Source organism: Colobus angolensis, unplaced genomic scaffold (genome assembly GCF_000951035.1).
Source record: "Colobus angolensis palliatus isolate OR3802 unplaced genomic scaffold, Cang.pa_1.0 Scaffold36, whole genome shotgun sequence".
NCBI classification, from domain to species: Eukaryota; Metazoa; Chordata; class Mammalia; order Primates; family Cercopithecidae; genus Colobus; species Colobus angolensis.
Window position 1 is genome coordinate 6,053,309 of NW_012116932.1, and position 20,946 is coordinate 6,074,254.

At 44.7% G+C, this 20,946-nt stretch overlaps 1 protein-coding gene across 1 annotated transcript in view; it reads right to left on the reverse strand.

The window, feature by feature from the left end:
* ITGA9 (integrin, alpha 9) overlaps positions 1–20,946 on the reverse strand; it is a 372,615-nt gene that overhangs the window by 93,241 nt on the left and 258,428 nt on the right. The window lies entirely within an intron of this gene.

Below are 20,946 nucleotides of genomic sequence, written 5' to 3' on the forward strand. Positions count from 1 at the left end.
AGGTGGAGCTTACAGTGAGTGGAGATCGCACCACTGCACTCCAGCCTGGGCAACAGAGCGAGACTTCGTCTCAAAAAAAAAAAAAAAAGGAGGACAAAACCACTCTTTATTCCTAACTAATGCTTTGGGTTCAAACCCTAGGGTGGTCCTGGTGAGGTGGGCTGGACCATGGGTGAAATGGAGACCTCCTAAAGTTTGCATGAAAACACAACCTTGTCATCTTCCTGGCCCCTTTCTCCTAAGCCCACACCCTAATCCTGCCTTTTCAGATCTTGGTGGTTTAGGAAAGACAAACTCTAAGAAAATCGCCCTAAGAAAAGAGAGGGTTTCTTCCTAAAACCTGAAACAGTGAGGGCTGGGCTGTCCACAGGCAAGTCTCCCCAGGGTGTGGGGAGGATACAAGGGTGAGGAGAGGTTTCCAAGCATAGCCAGCTTTGGCTGGACTCTGCACACAGTGGCTTGAGAGAACCAGAAGAGAAAGGCTGTAGGAGGGAACTGCTGTCTTTCCACCTGAGCACATGGCTTCCAACCAAGGTGAAAGGAAAGCCAAGAGGCTCTTCACAAGCCACAGGACTTCTCAGAGTCACTGAAAGCAAATCAAGACTTCCAAGCGGAAACAGCATGTTTACAGATTTTGGAGGAGAAGGTACAGAGGTCCTCCAATTTCCAAGACTCCCATCTCAGCTCAGACTAACATTTCAAGGCATTTGGACAGGTGGATGAAAAATATTTTTATTGTGTGTCCAACTGGTAAAAACATATGAGCATTTACCATAATATATCTACTTAAACTATCCAATTATATATATCTTTTATTCTAATACATTATAAACATTATCAAAAGCACCAAAAATAAAGGTGATAAAAGGTAAATAATCTATGGGGCTAGAAATCAAGACAATAATTGTGGAATAAGTGGAAGGAAGGAAGTTCTGAGTGCAGGTTACACAGGTTTGATCCTTTTGTGAAAGTTCATTGAGCTGGGAACTTAATAACTTGTATATTTTTGTTTGTTTAACATCAATACACCCTTACTTAGGAAATAGCAATGAAACAAAACCCCCAAAAGCCCAAATACAATTAAACAAAAGATAAGAGATATACAAATATAAAACTAAACTCTAATATATCTTTTTAGCATCCAGTCTTGGATATAACTGATCTCAATGATGATTAGTTTTCTAACAGCTCTCTGTGCTTTTAGCAAGTGTTATTCGCACAGAGACCCAGGATAACCTGCGTTAGTATCACCTTGGGAGCCTCTTTAAATATGCAGATTCCTGGACAACATTCTAATTGCATTGCATGAGTCTTTTCTGAGTAGACACAGAGACTGCAGGGTCTGGAATGAGCATTTTCAATACATAGTGAGCGATAAAATTCGTGATTTCGCCGGGGAATGATGTTTGGTAGCTGCTGCTATGAGCTTTCCTCCCGCTTCAGTCCATTCGGCTGGCTGCCAGAGGAAGCTTCTTAAAATACGTCTCTCCCCAGTGCAAACAGAATAAAGTCTCAAATCTTAATCCCAGCTTCCATTCTGGCCCTTCCTTTTCTGTTGTTGTTCTTCCACCTCTGCCCCATGGTACATATACTCTACTATTCTACACACACCCTGCCTGCTCTTACGTCCACACCTCCGTTTAAGTTGTCCTCACTGTCAAGGAGCACCTTTCCTCAGCCCTTCCTCTGAGGTTTTCTTCCTCCGTCTTGTCCCCCAACACTCAGGGATGGAAGCTCATGTATGGAATATGCGAATGGCACAGGATTCAGAACAGGTACTGAGCATGCACTGAGTAGCTGAGCTGTCGTATCACACACATTTCAGCACTGAGGGAACTGGTCTGAAAGATGTTAGTCACTGTCCTTGTAGAGCTCAGAGTTCAGAAAGGGTGGGGACCTCCCAGCAGAGACACAGATATTTACATGGCTGTGTGATGGCAAGTGTAAGGGCTGCTCTTAGAACCTAGAGAACAGGCATTGGCAATTTCAAAAAGGAAAACCAGGGAATAATTTCTCAAATGCTATTTCAAGAACTGCATGGCATTAATGATTCACCATAGGTGGCCTTTCACTACCATATTCTTCCCCATATTCCTCCTGCCAGAAGCAACACCCACAATTGTCCCAAGTAGATACTACCCTAAATCCTGGCTAATCGATCTGTTGACATCAGAGGCAGCAGGCCAAAGTCTTGTATGACCTTAGTTCTCTTGGTTTCCTGGGGACGTTCCTGGTTCATGTTTGTCATTCTGGTATTATTACTCTAAAGAGTGTCCCAGGATAAACAAATATATATATATATGTAATATGTATGTATAATATACAAAATATATATGTATAATATATAATATATATTTATTTTATATGTACATATATATTACATGCTTATCTAACTCTGTTCCCAATTCAAACCAGGAGAGAAGGTTTAGTTTTAAGTCAAAGGCCTATCTGTTCTTGAAGTAAACATTTATTGGTCGGGCGTGGTGGCTCACACCTGTAATCCGAGCACTTTGGGAGGCCGAGGCGGGCAGATCACGAGGTCAAGAGACTGAGACCAGCCTGGCCATCATGGTGAAACCCTGTCTCTACTACAAATACAAAAATTAGTTGGACGTGGTGGCGCATACCTGTAGTCCCAGCTACAGTACCTGTAGTACCAGTAGTCCTCAGGAGGCTGAGGCAGGAGAATTGCTTGAACCGGGGAGGTGGAGGTTGCAGTGAGCCGAGATCACATCACTGTACTCCAGCCTGGTGACAGAGTAAGACTCTGTCTCAAAAATAAAAATAAAAATAAAACAAAAAGATGTATTGCCCCAAAGACTTCTTCAGTTTTCGCATGTGTGAAATAAATGTCTTCAAAAATTTACTCTGAGACTCGAGAAAACCTCAGTTTAATTAGCTTTGACCTAAGACAATAGTGCTTCTGATCATTCAAAAGCTGCTCAGCTACCTTATTTTTGTTAATTCCCAAATGCTGGAAAATAACATTTATATCAGCATTTATTTAACTATTCCTGGTCTCTCTTCCACCTTACTCAGTCAAATAAAAATTTCAAAATTCTGGTTGGATCTTGGTGAGGAAAGGCCAAAAGAGTAAACCAAAGACATCATCTCTAGGAACAAGAGAGCTGAGTTTATGGTTCATGACTCATGCGCTCCGGCATGGTGTTACAGGAAGGAATGTCATGGATTACCCTTCTGCCGCCTGTCAGCACCAACATAGCTGTTTATACTGGCCATGTAAACTGCCCTGACCAAATGTTTTTAATTCTATACCCCTCTCTTCTACTACTGTGATTTCCAAGGAGGCCCAGAGGTGTATCAGAGCATGGGCTTTGGCAAGCACTACCACTCCTTGTGTGGATGCTGGCAGTGCTCCACTCAGAACCCTCTTACTGGATAGGTACAACAGCTTGAAAGGAATTGCTTTGCCTGGGAGGTTATGACACCTTCCCCAAAAGCATTCCATAGCCTCTGATTGATGTGGGTACCCAAGGATGTCCCCTTTGCCTCAAGAAAGGACCAACTCTGTTGTACAATTAATGTTCCAGAGCTCCCATGGGACAGGGTGAAGCAGACTCCAGCTGAGCCCACATGCCTGTTTGGCTCCTTCCCTTCATTCTGCTCCCTTCACTCCTCTTGCCCCAATAAATCCCTTTCATGAGAATCCATCTCGGGTGCTGCTTCTGGTGAGCCTGACCTCAGAAAATGCTCTTCCCTTATGAGGCTATTGGTACTGAGACCCATTGGAAAGTACTAGACATTTGCTCCCAGGTGGGGAGGGGCAATGAAAGGAGGATGGAGAAAGCTCACATGTTTATGATTCTTGTTTAAATCCATCCTAAGGAAGAGAAAACATCCCTAACTGCAGTGTATAAAGGCTGTAAGGCTTCCCCATTAGGGGATCCCTTCATTCAAGGCAACGCCAGTACCCACTTTGCTCTCCTGGTTTCGGATCATGCCCAGGGCATAACCTTAAAAAGCAGAGTCATCATGGAGTCACATGTCTTCTTGGTAGCCAGGCAGGTACCCAAGAGTCACAGACATACCCACAATGTAATTCTTTTAAATGAAAATAAAATCTCATATTTAAAATGGATTCAATTTTTAAAACCAATTCAATTAAAAATACAAACTTTGGGGAGATATGGCTAATCTAAGCTGTCCCCAGCTCTAGGCAACATGGCAGTGGAGAACGCTCCGGTTGGGGGTTGCCTATGACCTCCGCCAGGCACTTGGTATCCACCAGGATACATATGGGAGAGATTCCAGGGACCAGGCTTCTCCTGTGCTCCGATTGCTTCCACGTTCCAATCACTGCCTACACTGGCTTTAACTCAGAGAACTTAACATTAGCGTTTATCAAGGCTGACGGTTATGAGACGCTCAGCTGACTGGGAAGTGGACCAGTGAACCAACTGTTTATCTAATGTACCTGATTGCCAGTGTAGACATCTCATTATCTGATTACAATACAATGCAAATCAAATACAGAGTGAAACAGAAATCTTGCTCTAAAAGATGCAGACTTTCATGAAATCAATGAAAGTGATGTTGAAAAATGGATAAAACCACTGCAAAACCGCTGATAAATCTGGATCTGGCAGAGTTAGATCAGTTAACTGTTGAAAGAATCAAAATTCTCTTGGATACCACTTTAAGATGCTTCAGAAGACAAAGATTTAATTTAAAAAGATCAAGAGAAGTCCTTAGGAAAAACTGGCCATTGTAAAAATGATCCTTTTGTGATTGTACCAAAAACCAGACAAAATATGAAGCAAAGGATGTTATCTTATGCAACAGCAGGAAAATTCACATCCAAAAGCTGCCTATCCAGCACTCAATTCCTTCTTTTCTTTCAGAAGTTAGGGCACTGTTATTTTAAAGACTCTAATAAAGCAAATCTTTGACAATTATAATTACAATGTTTCGAGTGTCATTGAATAAATGCAGGATAAAATAAACCTAATTTCATAATTTTTAGCTGCACATTTCAAGCAAAGTCTCAATCAAAACTTTAAAAAAAATTTTTGGCCGGGCGCGGTGGCTCAAGCCTGTAATCCCAGCACTTTGGGAGGCTGAGACGGGCGGATCACGAGGTCAGGAGATTGAGACCATCCTGGCTAACAGGTGAAACCCCATCTCTACTAAAAAATACAAAAAACTAGTGAGGTGGCGGGCGCCTGTAGTTCCAGCTACTCCGGAGGCTGAGGCAGGAGAATGGCGTAAACCCGGGGGGCGGAGCTTGCAGTGAGCTGAGATCCGGCCATTGCACTCCAGCCCAGGCGACAGAGCGAGACTCCGTCTCAAAAAAAAAAAAAAATTTTTTATTATAAAATTTTAGACCCTATTTTAAGAGGATTAACATAACTGGCCTTTTCCCCAGTTCCACTTTTCCCTGTCTGGCAAGGACGTTCAATACTCTCCAGGGCTTCTCACCAAAGATTATGGAAGATTCAATTAAAAATTTCTAGTCACATACAGATGGCCCCTGACTTATGATGGTTCTACTTAAGATTTTCCAACTTTCTGATGGTGCAAAAACAATAGGTACTCAGTAGAAAGTGGTAGAAAACTGTACAATACTCTCAAGATGCTGGGCAGTGCAGCGAGCTGTAGCACCTTGTCTGCCACGTCATTACCAGGGTAAACAACCGATACTCTAAGGAGAGCTGTGTTGCCAGATGATTCTGCCCAATTGTAGGTTAATGGAACTGTTCTGAGCATGTTTAAGTAGGCTAGGCTAAGCTATGATGTTTGGTAGGTTGGGTGTATTAAATACATTTTCAACTTATGATATTTTCAACTAACTATGGGTTTATCAGGACATAACCCCAACATAATTCAAGGAGCATCTGCACATTACTCTCAGGATCAGGAAATCATCAGTTAACATTTTAAAAAACACAGTGATGAAAAGCATACTTGATTTATGCATACTCATTTCTGTATTCTCAGTGCCTGGCACTTAGCCTAGAACGTAGTAGCTCCTGAGTTTGCATTTATTAAATGAATAGGCCTTGGCTTGTGGAAGATTCCAAAGAAGGGGCTGCAAGAAGCAGCTCATTTGCTGGTCTGCCTGGCATAAGAGATGCTTGCCTTGGCAAAGACCTTCTCTCATCCAGACATACCCTGGCCGTCCCAGCCCTGGAAGCTTGGCCAACAGAGCCAGGCTCCAGCCCTGTTTGTAACGTGCAGTGGTTGGAAGAATTGAATAATGAAATTAGTGAGCCTCTTTGGCCTTTGGGCTCCTTCCTCCCAATCATACAAGCATTTGATGTCAGTCTAGACTCAGGCCTTACTTGACCACGAATGCAGTGCTCTTTGGGAACAGAATATCTTTGTGGTCAGTGACCTGTTTATGCTCAATGCTAGGTAGAGTTTGAAGTCTGACTTCCAACTTTCTAGTTCTCACATGTGTTTGTTAAACTGAAGACGACCCTGGTGTCTCTACATCTGACTGTCAGTCTGGCAATTTAGTGTGCCTCTAAGACCTTTCCTTCTTCCAGACACAACAAGCATGACCCTTGTGGGCTGGTAAAAAGGGGCCCCATGTTAACTCACTTAATTTAGAATTCAGGTAAATTTTGGAAGCACTTCATCCCAAATTCCGTAATCAACTGAGGTGTCAGAGATGAGCAAAGGTTCTCGATAACCTGGCTCAATGAGTTAACAGAAAATATTCTCAGCAAACACTTCACTAGCAGCACTCAATGATGAGTCAGCTTGAACCTTACCAGAACAAATAGTCGTATTCCCAGAGGGGAATCCTTTGGGATTGAGCCATAAAGTTCCTACCCATGAAGAAAAACACGTGAGCTTGCAGCATAGAAAGTGTACAACCTTTGGCATTAGCGTCCCAATTTTTATTACTGACTCAGATATATACCAGTAATGTGCTGTCAGGCAAATCAGCCATCCTTTCTATAAGCCTCGAGACCCTTACCAGTAAAATGAAGTCGTAACAGGTGCCTTATAGGAGTATTACTGGACTACCACTGCTGATGCATGTAGGATGGAGTACGTATGTAGCCTCTACTTAGTGATGATTTACTATGTGCCAGGTAGTGTTTTAAATCCATTATCTAAAAACTCTATGTATAGCTTATCTTTATTCCTGTTTTATGAGGAGGAAACTGGAATGCGAAGTTTTATCACTTGCCCAGGGTTTCCCAGTTGGTAAATGATGGAGCCAGGATGTGAGCCGGACACATTCCTTCCCAAAGCTCCTCTGCATGTTCTCCTTCAATCTTAACTTCCTTTCCTGACCCAACTCCCCTGCATATCTCCTTACAGAACATGACATGGTGCTTTGAATACACATGGGTATGGGGAAAGGGCCTGTCATTTGAACAGCTTATGAATTACAACCCCAGCTATCAAAACACACTCTTCCATGTACTAGATTCACACAATACCTTGTCTCCTGCCACTTGCTCAGGCCCTGATGATACACTCTTGGCTGAGGGTTTCTCAGGGATAGTCCTGGAGTCAGAACAAACACAAATCATGGTACTCTTGAATCAAGGAAGAGTATACAATACATAACTACGAAAATATGAACCTCCCACTGGAATGAAGCCACACAAGCAAGCACTCCTGTTGATCCCTGAGCAGAGATGCAGAGGGTGAACTGTTTTGTTGATTCGCTAGTCAAACTTCTGCAAGAGGCTCATGTAGTCAATCCATAAGGGGTCAGGAAAAATCAGAGGCAGATGGGATCTGAGAAGTCACAGAGAGGGTGCTTTTCTTTGTATCCAGAATGTTGGCAACATGAAGACCAAGTATAAGCCTTGCTGAGGTCTTAACATACTCAAAGTTTCCCTCTGAAAGGACTTATACATCATCCATCTGTACATTCATTCATTCACTCACCAATCATCTAACAAACACCTACAAGATGTGAGACACAGAATGGGGAGAATACAAATGACAGGTAAGAAGGGATCTCGGCCGGGCTCAGTGACTCACGACTGTAATCCCAGCAATTTGGGAGGCCTAGGTGGGTGGATCACCTGAGGTCAGGAGTTTGAGACCATCCTGGCCAACATGGTGAAACTCCACCTCTACTAAAAATACAAAAAATTAGCTGGGCGTGTTGGCAGATGCCTGTAATCCCAGCTACTTGGGAGGCTGAGGCAGGAGAATCACTTGGACCCAGGAGGCGAAGGTTGCAGTAAGCCGAGATTGCGCCATTGCACTCTAGGCTGGGCAACAAGAGAGAAACTCTGTCTAAAAAAAAAAAAAAAAAAAAAGAGACAGCATTTAGTAAGCAAAGACTTCAAATTAACGCATTTTAATAGAGGAGGAAGGACTATTGGTTTAATATGATCCAGGCTACAAGGGACCTAAATACATTGTTCCAAGAGCTCATAGCAGGGTGCCACCCTCTTTGCCTGGTGGAGTAAATAAAAAAGCAAATATATCAAAAAAGGTGACTTTAGGGTGGGCCTTGAAAGGATAAGAATTTGCCTCTTTTGGGTGGAGCACTATGATGGAAGAGGCAGTGACATAGTAGCAGAGAGGGTGAAATGAATGGGGTAGACGTTTCGGGACAAGGCTAGTACAGGGTAGCACCAAGAGAGACAGCACCAGGGCAAGTGGCAGCTGTGTGCCCAGAGGCTGAGTGGCATTCCTTCCCTTGATGTGAGCCCGAGGCTTCCAGCTCCACAGGCTCTGAAGCCAGCTTCTGAATGACACTGCAGATCTAGCTGTGAAGAACTTCCATCCTCTGCTCCTGGGAGAAATACTGAAGTCAGAGGGCAAACGTGTAATTTCCAATAAGTGATATAGTTGCCCTGTGCAACATGGGGCTTCTATCAGCAGGGCCAGAGAATTCCTGTCTTGGAGGTCAAAAAGGGAAAGCAGTTGCAATCAGAAGGTTGCTTAGTGAGTTAAGGAACAATTTTACATTTTGAGTACCCCTTTGTTCATTCTTTAACTCGTTGAAGAGCTATTCACTGACTGCTGCCCCATATCAAGCGCTATTCTAGGGGATGAGGCTACAATGCAAACATGGTCCTGCCGAAACAGCACATGTAGCCTACAGGGGGAGACGGCAAAAACAAAAAACTCAAAAGGAAATGAAAAATAACTGGCCGAGCACGGTGTCTCACACCTGTAATCCCAGCACCTTGGGAGGCCGAGGCAAGGGGATCACTTGAGGCCAGGAGTTTGTGACCAGCCTGGCCAACATAACAAAACCCTGTCTCTACTAAAAACACAAAAATTAGCCCGGCTGTGGTAACACACACCTGTAGCCCCAGCTACTTGGGAGGCTGAGGTGGGAGGATCGATTGAACCCAGGAGGCGGAGGATGAACCCAGGAGGTGGAGGTTGCAGTGAGCCAAGATTGCACCACTGCACTCCATCCTGGGCGACACATAGAGACTCTGCCTCAAATAATAATAATAATAATAATAATAACAACAACAACAACAAAAGTAGCAGAAGAAAAACTGGATAATCTGGATATCATCAAAATTTAAAACTCATGTGTTTCAAAGGACACCATCAAGAAAGTGAAAAAATCTACAGGATGAGAATATTTTGAATAATATATCTAATAGGAACTTCAGGATATATTTTTAAAAAGTCTTGCAGCTCACTAATAAAAAGATAAGTAACCCAACTGACAAATGGGTAAAGGATCTGAATGGTTTTTCCAAAAAATACATACAGATGGCCAATAATCACATGAAAAGATGCTCAACATCATTAACCTTCAGGGAAATCTAAATCAAAACCACAATGAGATACTACTTCATATTCATTAGAATGGCTACAATAAAAAAGACAATAACAAACGCTGGACAGGATGTGGACAAACTGGAACCATTATATACTACTGGTGGGAATGTAAAATAGTATAGTGGCTTTGAAAAGCAGCCTGGAAGGTTTTTAACTGTGAAATATAAGTTACCATGCAACCCAGCAATCCCACTCTTAGGTATGTACCCAAGAGAAATAAAAACATGAGCCCACACAAAAACGTGTACACAAATATTGATAGTAGCATAATTTGTAATAGACAAAAATTGGAAACAATCTAATGTCCAGCAACTGATGAATGAATAAACACAATGTGGTATATCCACACAATGGAATATTATTCAGCCATGTAAAGGAATGAAGTATGACACATGCCACAAACAAATGAACTCTGAAAACATTATGCTAAGTGACAGAAGCCAGTCACAAAGGACTGGCTCCATTTCACATAAATGATTCCACTTACACACAATGTCCAGAATAGCCACATCTAGAGAGACAGAAAGTAGATTTGTGGTTGCCTTGGGCTGGTGGAAATAGGGGAAAGGGTATGACAGCTAAGAAGTATGGGGATTCTTTTTGAGGTAATGAAATATTCTAAAATTGACTGTGGCATTTCAGATGTACAACTCTGAAAATATACTCAAACCCACTGAATTGTATACTTGAAAAGGGTTAATTGCATGGCATCTGAACTATATCTCAATGAACCTGTTTAAAGTAATCACAGTCTATGAGAGGCATTCTGAAGGAGGCAAACAGCATTACACCTGGTATAGGTGGAGGGAAGGCCCTTTTGAGGAGGTACCATTTAGCTGAGATCTGCAAGCTAAGAAGAGGCTAAGCACATGAAGGGAGAGTGAAGAGTGTCCCTGGCAGAAGAACCAGCATGTGTGGGGAAGGGAATGGTGAGTTCCAGAAACCAACCAGAGGCCACATGCTTGGGAAGCGACAGATGAAAGGCCAGGCCACGCGGAGCCCTGCTGCTCATCAGGAGTTTGGACTTGGATCCAAGTACAGAGGGAAGGGACTGGAGGGTTCTAAGCAGAGGAGTCATACCATCTGATTCACATTTTTAAGAATATTTTTAGCTGTGATGTAAGAATAGATCAGAGGCGGCCTGGGGTGAGAACACGCAACAATGAGCAGAAAAGGTTTCTTCCTCACCTCTCCCAAAACGTTCATGGAAATGGAGTCTGAACAGGTGGGGAGCACAGATCAGATAAACTAAAAGTATCCTTAAGGAACCGGAGCACACAGTGACTCCAGCACAGATGCCAAATACGGACGATGGGCTGGCAAGGCTGGGAAGGAGCTGGCCACGAACACTCCGAGGGAACCAGAGGTGATTACCCATGCACATGGGGGATTTGGAGAATCTGGGCAAAGAAAGCACTACAAAGCCAGTTGCTTCCTTGAAATTTTGTCAAAACATCCATTTGGAAGCCACGGCCTACACTATTCTAAGTTTGTTCTTTCCAAGCTTAAAAAAGTGAAACAAGCAAAAACTACAGTCACAACAAATGTTGGAGGCAGATGAACCATGTAACTGCTAATGCAAAATTCCTCTCCCAAATTAGGTAGTGAAATTCAGAAGGCAGGTATGGGTGGCTCACACCTGTAATCCTGGCATTTTGGGAGGCTAAGGCAGGAGGTTCACTTGAGGCCAGGAGTTCGAAGCCAGCCTGGACAACATAGTAAGACCCTGTCTCAACAAAAATAAAAATTAGCCAGATGTGGTGGCACACATCTGTGGTCCCAGCTACTTGGGAGTTGAGATGGGAAGATCACAGGCACAGGAAGGTTGTAGTGAGATATGATTGCACCACTGCACTCCAGCCTGGGTGCCAGAGTGAGAGTCTATCTCAAAAGAAAAAAAAAAGAAAAGAAAAGAAAGAAAAGAAATTTGAAGTGCACAGGAAATAACCCTGTGCCAGTCACTGGCAGTTGCAGACTGGCTGGCATCAGAAGCAATTATGTGATCAAATGGAGACAGCGAGGTCTCGTCCCAAACAGTCCACTTGGCCCTGAGGAAAAAAGTGCCTTGAGAGATTTAAAATGAGTAAAAATAATCTTACATTTTAAAAAACGAATACAAATTCAAAAGCACTTGAACAAGCTGTCTCGTTCCTAATACATCCCTCTGTAGTGTGGTGAATCAACCCTGTTTAGGACTAATCATTACATTTTTTCCAAAGTGAAGACAGACAAAAACACTCCCCTAAATCCTGGTGATTGTCCTCTTCAGGACCACAGGATATGACATTAAGAAGCTAAATAAACAAATAAATCTAAGTCAACCAGTCGTTAACAGAAAGCCCAAAGTACAAAGACCAGCAAGCCATCCCTTCTAAAGCCTAAGAAGTAATTAAAGCATTTGATGTTCACTCAGGAAGTTTTTCCTTCTGTTAAATAGTCACAAACGAATTATTCTTAGATTTTTAAAAACTGGTTTCTCTTCTTCAATTAAAAAAAATTTCCTCAGAGGCTGCAAATTCTTAGTCAACAAACTAAGAATTCAAAGTTGAATTTCATCTAATGAATTAAATTATTTTTATTTTCTATCATTCTTTTCCTTTGTCTTATAGGCTGACTGAAAACTCAACAAGTGGGGACCTCCCCTGAAATGACAGGAAATAATTTAACCTCGTGGCATAAAAACAATTCATGAATGGTGTTTGGATGAAAAGGTTATGTAGGAGTTAAGTGTTTGAAGGGGCTCAGGTACTTACTAAAATCCTGGCCAGAAATCTTCATAGAAATGTACTCACGGTGAAGAGTTCCTTCTCACCTACAAACCCCCTTCTACTCTGCTCATTCAAAACTGGTTTGCAACTTGAAGTTGTGAAGGCCTTGCTACTCAAAGTGTGGTCCCTGGACACTGTTAGAAATGCAGATTCTCAGGCCCCACCCCAGACCTGATGAGTTAGAAGCTAACCTCTGTGAACACGGACATTTGAGAAGCACTGCTCCATGTCACTGACCCCTCCCTGGAAGAAACATGATATTCACCGCATGAAGACCACCTTCCTCACGATACCCTCTGCCCTCCAGAAAAATAATATGTATACCTTCCATGTTATTTGAGAGATATTGTCTGTGTGAGTACTTACTTTTCTGGAACTGAAGACCTGTCTATTCACATGCCCCTTATCGGAGCAGACTTTAGGACAAGCACTGGGGTGTAATTAGTTTGCTTGAGTGGTGATCTTAGGGAGCTCCATGAGAGAGTAGTGAAGTGTGTCACCAACAGGTGAGAAAGCTGGGGCATCTATCCATCTTGCTGGTCTCTCCTTGGTAGAAAACTGTACTGGGGACGTTGACTATCCTGCACTTCCAGCCCTCCTGACTCTTGGGTATAGCACACTCCTGTAGCCAGAGAAAGTTCCTAACCAAAGAGACACAGGCAGGTCTCAGCCTGCAGAGGGACTGTCATAGGCGGCCTCCAGGGTGGGTGGAGGGGACATGGAGGGTGTTGACAGCATCTCTGCACATCCTCCCCCTCTGCACAAGTGACTGGGCTGGTGGAGCTGTGGACTGAGAACAGAGGCCGGGGGCAGCTACTGCTGAACTTCCTTTGGCTGCAGATGAAGGGATGGGGCCCGAGAGGACCTCTTCCTAGTCTAGCACTCTTGGAGTGTCTCTCCACAGCTCAACCTGCCAGCTCATGGAGCCCCGTCTCAGGGGGCAGCAGCTTACTAATCTCTTCCCTTGGGTTGGCACATCCACTTTGCTACTCCTGGGTACATCTCAGGACTCTTCTTAAAGAACTGGTATCCACTTTTAGGATGAGCCCTCCTCCCTTTCTCTTTGTTGATTCAACAGGTCAGCTCCAATCTCCTCTTACCCAGACCAGCACAAATGGGCCTCCTGGTGGATGCCTTGCTCTCAGCTCTTTCCCCGATGTGTTCTGCAACCTGCCACAGATGAATCCCACTATGATACTTTGTTTTTGCTAAAGAGCCTTCAAAGGTTGTTAACAAGCAACATTCTTCATTGGTTCTTAACTGGAGGTGTGCACTAGAACTACCTGGGAGCCAGAGATGCCATGCCCAGCTGTACAGGCTGAACACTGCATAGTAGTCCTGGCTGCTCTCACCAAGCCCTTCGCCTTGGCATGAGTCTCTCCAATTTCCGTAACAGTGCTGGAAAGGTGATGATGATGATCCTATGAAAAGCTTTGTAAAATAGACCCAGATGCAGGCCCCTCTGTGTGGCCACAGAATCAATGCATGCGACGTGGGCATGCATGTGCTGAAAGCTTCCCAGGTGGTTCTGATGGACACCCAAGTTAAAAACCTTCAAAAGTGAAACTGCATTGAAATTCTCTGGTAGTCTTGTTAAAGATGCAGATTGCAGGCCCCAGCCTCCAGAGTGGGATTCTTTACAGCAGAAGCAATCAGAAAACCTGGATTTTGAATCACCTGAGGCAAGTGTTCTACACTAGCCTTTGAAGCACTGGTCCCAAGGGCTAATGTAGCCATTGCCATTTTTGAAGTTAAGAGATTGAGACCTAGAGTATGTGACAAAAAAAAAAAAAAAAAAAAGAAATGCCTTCCCTGAGATTCTTATGCTGGTGAGGACTGAGGAACCCTGGTATTATGGTCCTCTCTGCCTTTGAGTCAGGCGTCTGGAGCCTCCTGTGTCATGTGCCCCTGGGGCAGGGACTCAGAGAAATGAACTCTGCAGACCATGGCTGGCTCCAACACGGGTGCCCACCTGTTGTGCTCCCAGAGGAAGCCCATCTACTCGTTCAACAAGTGTTTATTTTGTCTCAAATGGGAAATAGCTTCTACAGAATAATTCTCATGTGGGAGACACGTATGTTTTCTGTTACTTCTCACATTCCTTTGTTCATGTTCTCATTTAATAATTATTGAGTAGCCTCAGTGTCCTTCACTGGGCCATATGCCTTTGTAACACAGTTCCTGCTGTCTCCAAGCAGAAGTTCCCAGCCTGGGAGGAAGAAGAAGAACCAACTGGTTCAAGGAAAGATGCTTATCATCTCACATGATGAATGCATAGGGGTTGCACCAGGGGCTGAAATCTGGCCTCCCTTTACCAGAGAAGCATTGGCTGTCCCCATTCCCACGCCACACATCCTATTTTACAGTTCATTGTTACTACCATTGTTTTACCTTTCCTTTTAACTAACTAAAAGGTCTACTAGTGCTTTAAATTATGGAATCCGATACTGGACTACCACATTCATACTATGTACCATACCAGTGCTTACTTTAGTGGGAAAATTAGTTCATCATTTGAACACTGATATGGTCTGGATTTGTGTCCCTACCCAAATTTCATGTCAGATTGAAAGAGGGACCTGGTGGGAGGTGACTGGATCGTGGGGGTGGATTTTCCCCCTACTGTTCTCGTGATAGTGAGTGAGTTCTCATGAGATCTGATGGTTTAAAGTGTGTGGCACTTCTACACCAACCCCTCTTCTCTCCTGCCACCATGTGAAGAAGGTCCTTGCTACCCTTCACCTTCTGCCATGATTGTAAGCTTCCTGAGGCCTCCTAGTCATGCTTCCTGTGAAGCCTCTGGAACTGCGAATCAATTAAACCTCTTTCTTCATAAATTACCCAGTCTCAGATAGTTCGTTATAGCAGTCTGAAAACGGACTAATACAAACACATAGGTCAAAAGCTATTACAAATGACAATAACAAAAAATACCATTCATAAACTGCCTGATGTAGCTGAGGGTTTACTTATTCAGAACTTCATCAGGCTTAAAAAGACTGTGAATAGGCCTTTGTGGCTGCAAGAGAACTTCTGCTCTGTCACCAACTTATTCAATAGATAGTGAGCTCATCTACTGTGCCAGGTGTGGAGGTATGTGAGTACAGCCCCGTCCTCAGAAACTTTTCCATTAAATACCAGATATAAAGTAATTGCCTTGGCAGTTGATGTGACAGAGAAACATATACCAGCTTAGGGCTGAAGCTTTAGGAAATGCCCATGAGGACAGGAAGGGGCACAGAGGCTGTCTCTTAGTGTGTTCTGAACACGCACACATCAAGGAAGAGCCCGATGCCAAGAACCTCGGTGCTCAATACGCAATTAGAACAAGGGCAAGACAGTCTTACAAGAGCACTGAATGAAGGACCTGCTAATATAATTAAATGATGAAGTTATGTGAGATTGTCTTAAGATCTAGTATGCTTGTTCTGAACTTGTTGGAATATATTAAACTTCCAGTTATGTTAGGAGCTGGTTTGGCTGTGAGGGAGAGATAAATTGGTCATTTACTGATTACTTCCCATGCTTTCGCCCTGCAGAAGTAGTTGACTGAGCAACCTTTTCTGCGTCTGTATATGTCATTTTCAATGTCTCTCTCCTCTACAGGATAGTTTTGCTCATTCTTTTTCTCCCTTTGAAAATGTTTTACGGTGTCTTGCTTTCCATACTGTTTTTCGTTCTGCTTCAGATGGCTGGACTGGCTGCACACCATCTCTTTCACAGCAGAGTATGGGCGGGATGTAAATCCCACATCACGGAGCTCCATCCAGGGGTCTCTACCAGGCACAGCCAAGCACACTGACTCCCCAGATGCCAGCACCTCTGTGTCTTTTGTTGGAGCATGGCCACAGGGCTGCTGGCACCTTCTTTGCATGAACAAGGAGAGATGGAAGTGCTTGGGAATTCACATCCCCTTGGAGGAATCCTCAGCCATGCTCTTTTGTCCCTGACTGGGACACTGAGATGTGACCTATACTTTAGACGGTGCCAAAGTCACCCACCTTCTTTCTCCCTCCTGGGGACTTTGCTTGATATCACATCCTTGTTTGACCTCCCTCCCTTTAAAGCTCTACTTCCCATTCCCCTGAGAACACTTCCTAACAAATTATTTTTACATGATGTCTTATCTCAGGATTTTGTTTTAGGGAACTCAGCCTAAGATAGCAGGAAAGAGACTATCACACCAAAACATCTAGTCCCCGTCTTCTCCTTTCTGGTATAGAGATGCCAGTCAGAGGCAGTGTAAACATTTCAGACTCTGAGCAAGTGGTCTTCCAGGTCCTGGGAATCTCTTTTCCTATCTCATGTTTCACTGGGGCAGCCAGTTTCAAGCAAACCAGGATTTTTTAAACAAAGAAATCCACCCACCAAACATTAAGGATGGCTTAGCAGACTTACGTGACTACATATTGATTTTAATCTACTTAAGTGCCCCTTAAACATGGACTCGTTTAATTACCATTCCCATGTGTTTTCTTTTTGTCTACTTTGGGAACGATGCCTCTCACACTGTCCATACCAGGCTCCAGGGAATGAGGGCAGAGGCCCTGAACAGCAGGTTGAAGCCACTCTCCCCTTTACAGTTTCCTAGGGGATGGAACTGGGACCCTGAAGATGTCTCAAATTGTCATTGCACAATGATTACATTTTTTTCAAACTGACTTGGCTCTACCACTTACCAAGTAGTACCTTAAGTACCTCCCTGTAAAAATACAGATAGTAACTCCTAACCCACAGTGTTGCTGGAATGATATAATGAGTTACTCTGGTGGCTGCCACCACGCTGATGGTTATTGCTATTAGGCTCTAAGAGAAACTTTTCAAGAGTTTTCTTTGCTCTGCCACCTACAGTTGTGGTAGGTTCTCAGGCTGTTCAAAGCCACTCTCAGAATGAGACCCTTAACCTGGGTGGGCTGCCTCAACATTAACAGGATAGAGCTTAACTGTCCTGAACTCTGACCACGACATTTTGCCAAGCATTTTGCTAGGATGAACAGACTGATACTTCTCAAAAACCCTACCAGTATTATGATTGTTCCATTTTGCAGATGAGGATACAGAGACCCAGAGAGGGTGAAGGAACTTTCCAAGGTCACACAACAGCTATATAAGGTAGAGTGATCAGGTCCCATGCTGCCTCACAGATGCCCATATGCAGTGGGGCCTTCAGAGTGCATGGTGCAGAGGAGGTTTTCTTTCCTTTGCTCTGGTATAACCTGCCCATAGCACAGTGGCTCTTCAACTGTGGCACACATTCGAGTCATGGAGGCTTGCTAAAACACAGACCTCTGGGACTCCCCGCAGAGTTTGACTCAATAGGTCTGGGGAGGAGCCCACGGTTGTTTTTTTAGCAGGCCCCAGCTGGTGTGGATGCTGGTGGTCAGGAGACCATGCTTTGAGTGGCACTGATGTAGATTCTAGAAACACTGGTGGCTTCGTTCCCTCGGGAGGGAAGCAGCTTCCTGGGTGGGACCCACATGGAGGACGGTCTCATGGGAGAGGGGAAGAATCAGCCTGCTGAGCCCACGGACTCTGAGAGCCCCTTCTGAGCAGGGGATGCTGAGAAGTCTGCAGGGTCCCTTGCCCCTGGCCTGTGGACTCCTCACCAGCCACCAGCTGTCACTGCGACATCCAGATGTTACCTCCCTCTAAGCTGCCTCCAGTTCCCCTTCTAAAATAAATAGGGCTAGAAAACTTTAGAACGGTGATGTAGTAAGGAAATGCTGAAAAGGAACCCAGAGGAGGAGGAGGGAATGGACATACATTTACAGAGTACCTTCATCATGTCTGCCCAGTCTTATTTAACACTGACACCGTGAGGTAGGTCTCACGCTTCCCACCTTACAGATGAGGAAATCAAGCCTCTGAGAACTCAGGCAACTTGCCAATATCCATGCAACTATTAAGTGGCTGAAACTGGGATTCTACCCAGTTCAGTTTGGATCCATGGCTCCTGCATTTGCTCCACCCCTGTGACTGTCCTGATGGAGGACATCCTGCTAGGTACATCACCACATCATCACGCAGCCACTGTTCCCTTGGCACTGCACAGGTTACAGAGGGAGGGCTGTGGCTCAACGCAGCATTTCTGCCAGGGTAGGAAATGTTTTGCATGCAGCCTTTTAAACCATGAGACAGACTCTGGTCTGTGTGGGGTTTCCCAACCAGAAATAAAAAGATTGGAGGGAATCTCATCCACCTAGAGGGTCACCCTCAGCTCAGAAACAACCGTGTGGCTGCAAGCAGAGCAGCCCCAGGCCTTTAGGGCTGGCCAGAAGACCCTTGCTGGCAGGCAGCATGCCCGTTTGTGAGTCCCCACCAGCAGCTCCTTTGTGAAGAAAGCTCAACAGGTTTTTTATAAAAGGCAAAGCGAGTTTTCTTTGGCAGCAGGTTCAGATTTCCTGCCCTGTTCCATGATCTCACGAGGGAGTGCTGAAAGTACCTCCCATACCCCCTCCCCAGCTCCAACCAGCCCGCTTCCACGCTCAGACTTCCTGCTTATTTGGGGAAAGCGTTTGTTTCTTGTCTTCTTAATTTGAGACCCTCCTCCCTCCTCCCTCTGTGGCTCAATCCATGGCCCCAGTCTGCATCTGGAGACAGCGTCAGTCCCTTTAGTTGAACCTTCTAGCTGAGGGGTGGTAGAGGAGGGAGCACCAAGGTTGTGTGGCCTCAGCTGATGAATTTTTAACTGCTGAAAAATGACATGTGGGAAAAGAATGCTGTGCTTAAATCTTACACTTAGGCAGCACTAAAAGGTGAAAGGAAAGGTCACATGAACTTCTAGACAACAAAAGCTCCCACTTTTGTCCAGACAGCTGAGTTCTTCAAAGGGCTTCTGAGAGGAGAGACAGAAATTCTGTCTCCCATCAGCGAGTCATCGTCCCACGTCACTGTCTTCAGCCGTTGGGGTTTTAACCCAGTCAATTCCAGAGCTGCTGGTCTGTCTTAGAGCTTTAAGGGAAGACGGCCACAGAACACTCAGGACCAAGGACTGGAATGGTGAGACCCTCATCGTTCATCAACACTAGCAGGACAGGAGGATGAGGGTCTGCACCTGCTATTATCTATGAGACTCTGGCCAAGCTACTTGCCTGCTCTGAGTGCCAACACTTCATTGGTAAATGAAGACAACAATACCATGGTAGACGTGTTTCTTGCCACCCATATCCATCATCCATCTACCCTTCCCTCTGGGGAGCCATCCCCTCCCCACTCCATCTCACTCCCATCCTATTAAGAGGTGGGCATGCGACCCAGGCTTAACCCAGTTGGACCAACGAGACTCAATGACAGTTTTGCAAGAACTTTTAGGAAATGAGATTATTTATTCACTGTGGCCTGGCAACCATTTTGCCACCCTGAAGAGACAGAGAGCCTGTCTGAGAATGAAGCCAAAACAAGGAAGACAAGCTGACAGATGGAGAGAGAGAAAGAGACACTGTGACAACTTTCGGAGGTCCAACCAGAAGCTGTGGTCCAAGCCAACCCCAGGTATTTTCACTTTGCAAAACCCTACATTCTTTTACCCATACCAATTTAGGTTTTCTATTGCTGTCACTAGAAAAGTTAAAACAGATACAGAGACCTCACAGTGTTCAGAGAAGCAAATTTAATCAAGGCCATAGAAAGGACAGCTCACAGAGTAGGCCTCTGAGCTGTAGTTCTGAGGCCTGGTTCCCCCAGATGGGAAGGACAACGAGCCACCATGGCTCCAGGCACCAAAGGGTGGGTGGGGATGCTCACCAGAGGGTTTCAGGAGGACACATGGAAATGTCCATACTGAGGCGGGACCCTCTGTGGTCACCTGGAGCCCCCTGAGGAGTGTCCCACATCTGGGGGAGCCTCAGAGCTGACCTAACTTCCTCAGGCCCCAACTGTAAAGGTGACTTGGGCTCATTTGTATTTGCAGGGCTTCTCAGGCTTACTGGACATCAAACCCCATCCGTGCCCACCAGCATTCAGGAGTGCAGCTGCTGGACCCTGGAGGGCCAAGATTTCGTTTTTAATGGGTGCCAGGTACTGTTGCACTTTACATATAGTACTTAACTTTTAAGTGTAGAACACTGACCATGAGTACAGTGGTTTTAGAATATGTTCACAAATTATTTGACACTTCTCCCTTTGAAAGGTGAAGCCTAGGCAAGGTGCGCTGGCTCACACCTATAATCCTAGCATTGTGAGAGGCTGAGGTGGGAGGGTCACTTGAGGCCAAGAGTTTGAGGCCAGCCTGGGCAACACAGCAAGACACCGTCTCTACAAAAAATTAAAAAATGAGCAAGAGGCCGGGCGCGGTGGCTCAAGCCTGTAATCCCAGCACTTTGGGAGGCCGAGACGGGTGGATCATGAGGTCACAAGATCGAGACCATCCTGGCTAACATCGTGAAACCCCGTCTCTACTAAAAAAAAAAAAAAAATACAAAAAACTAGC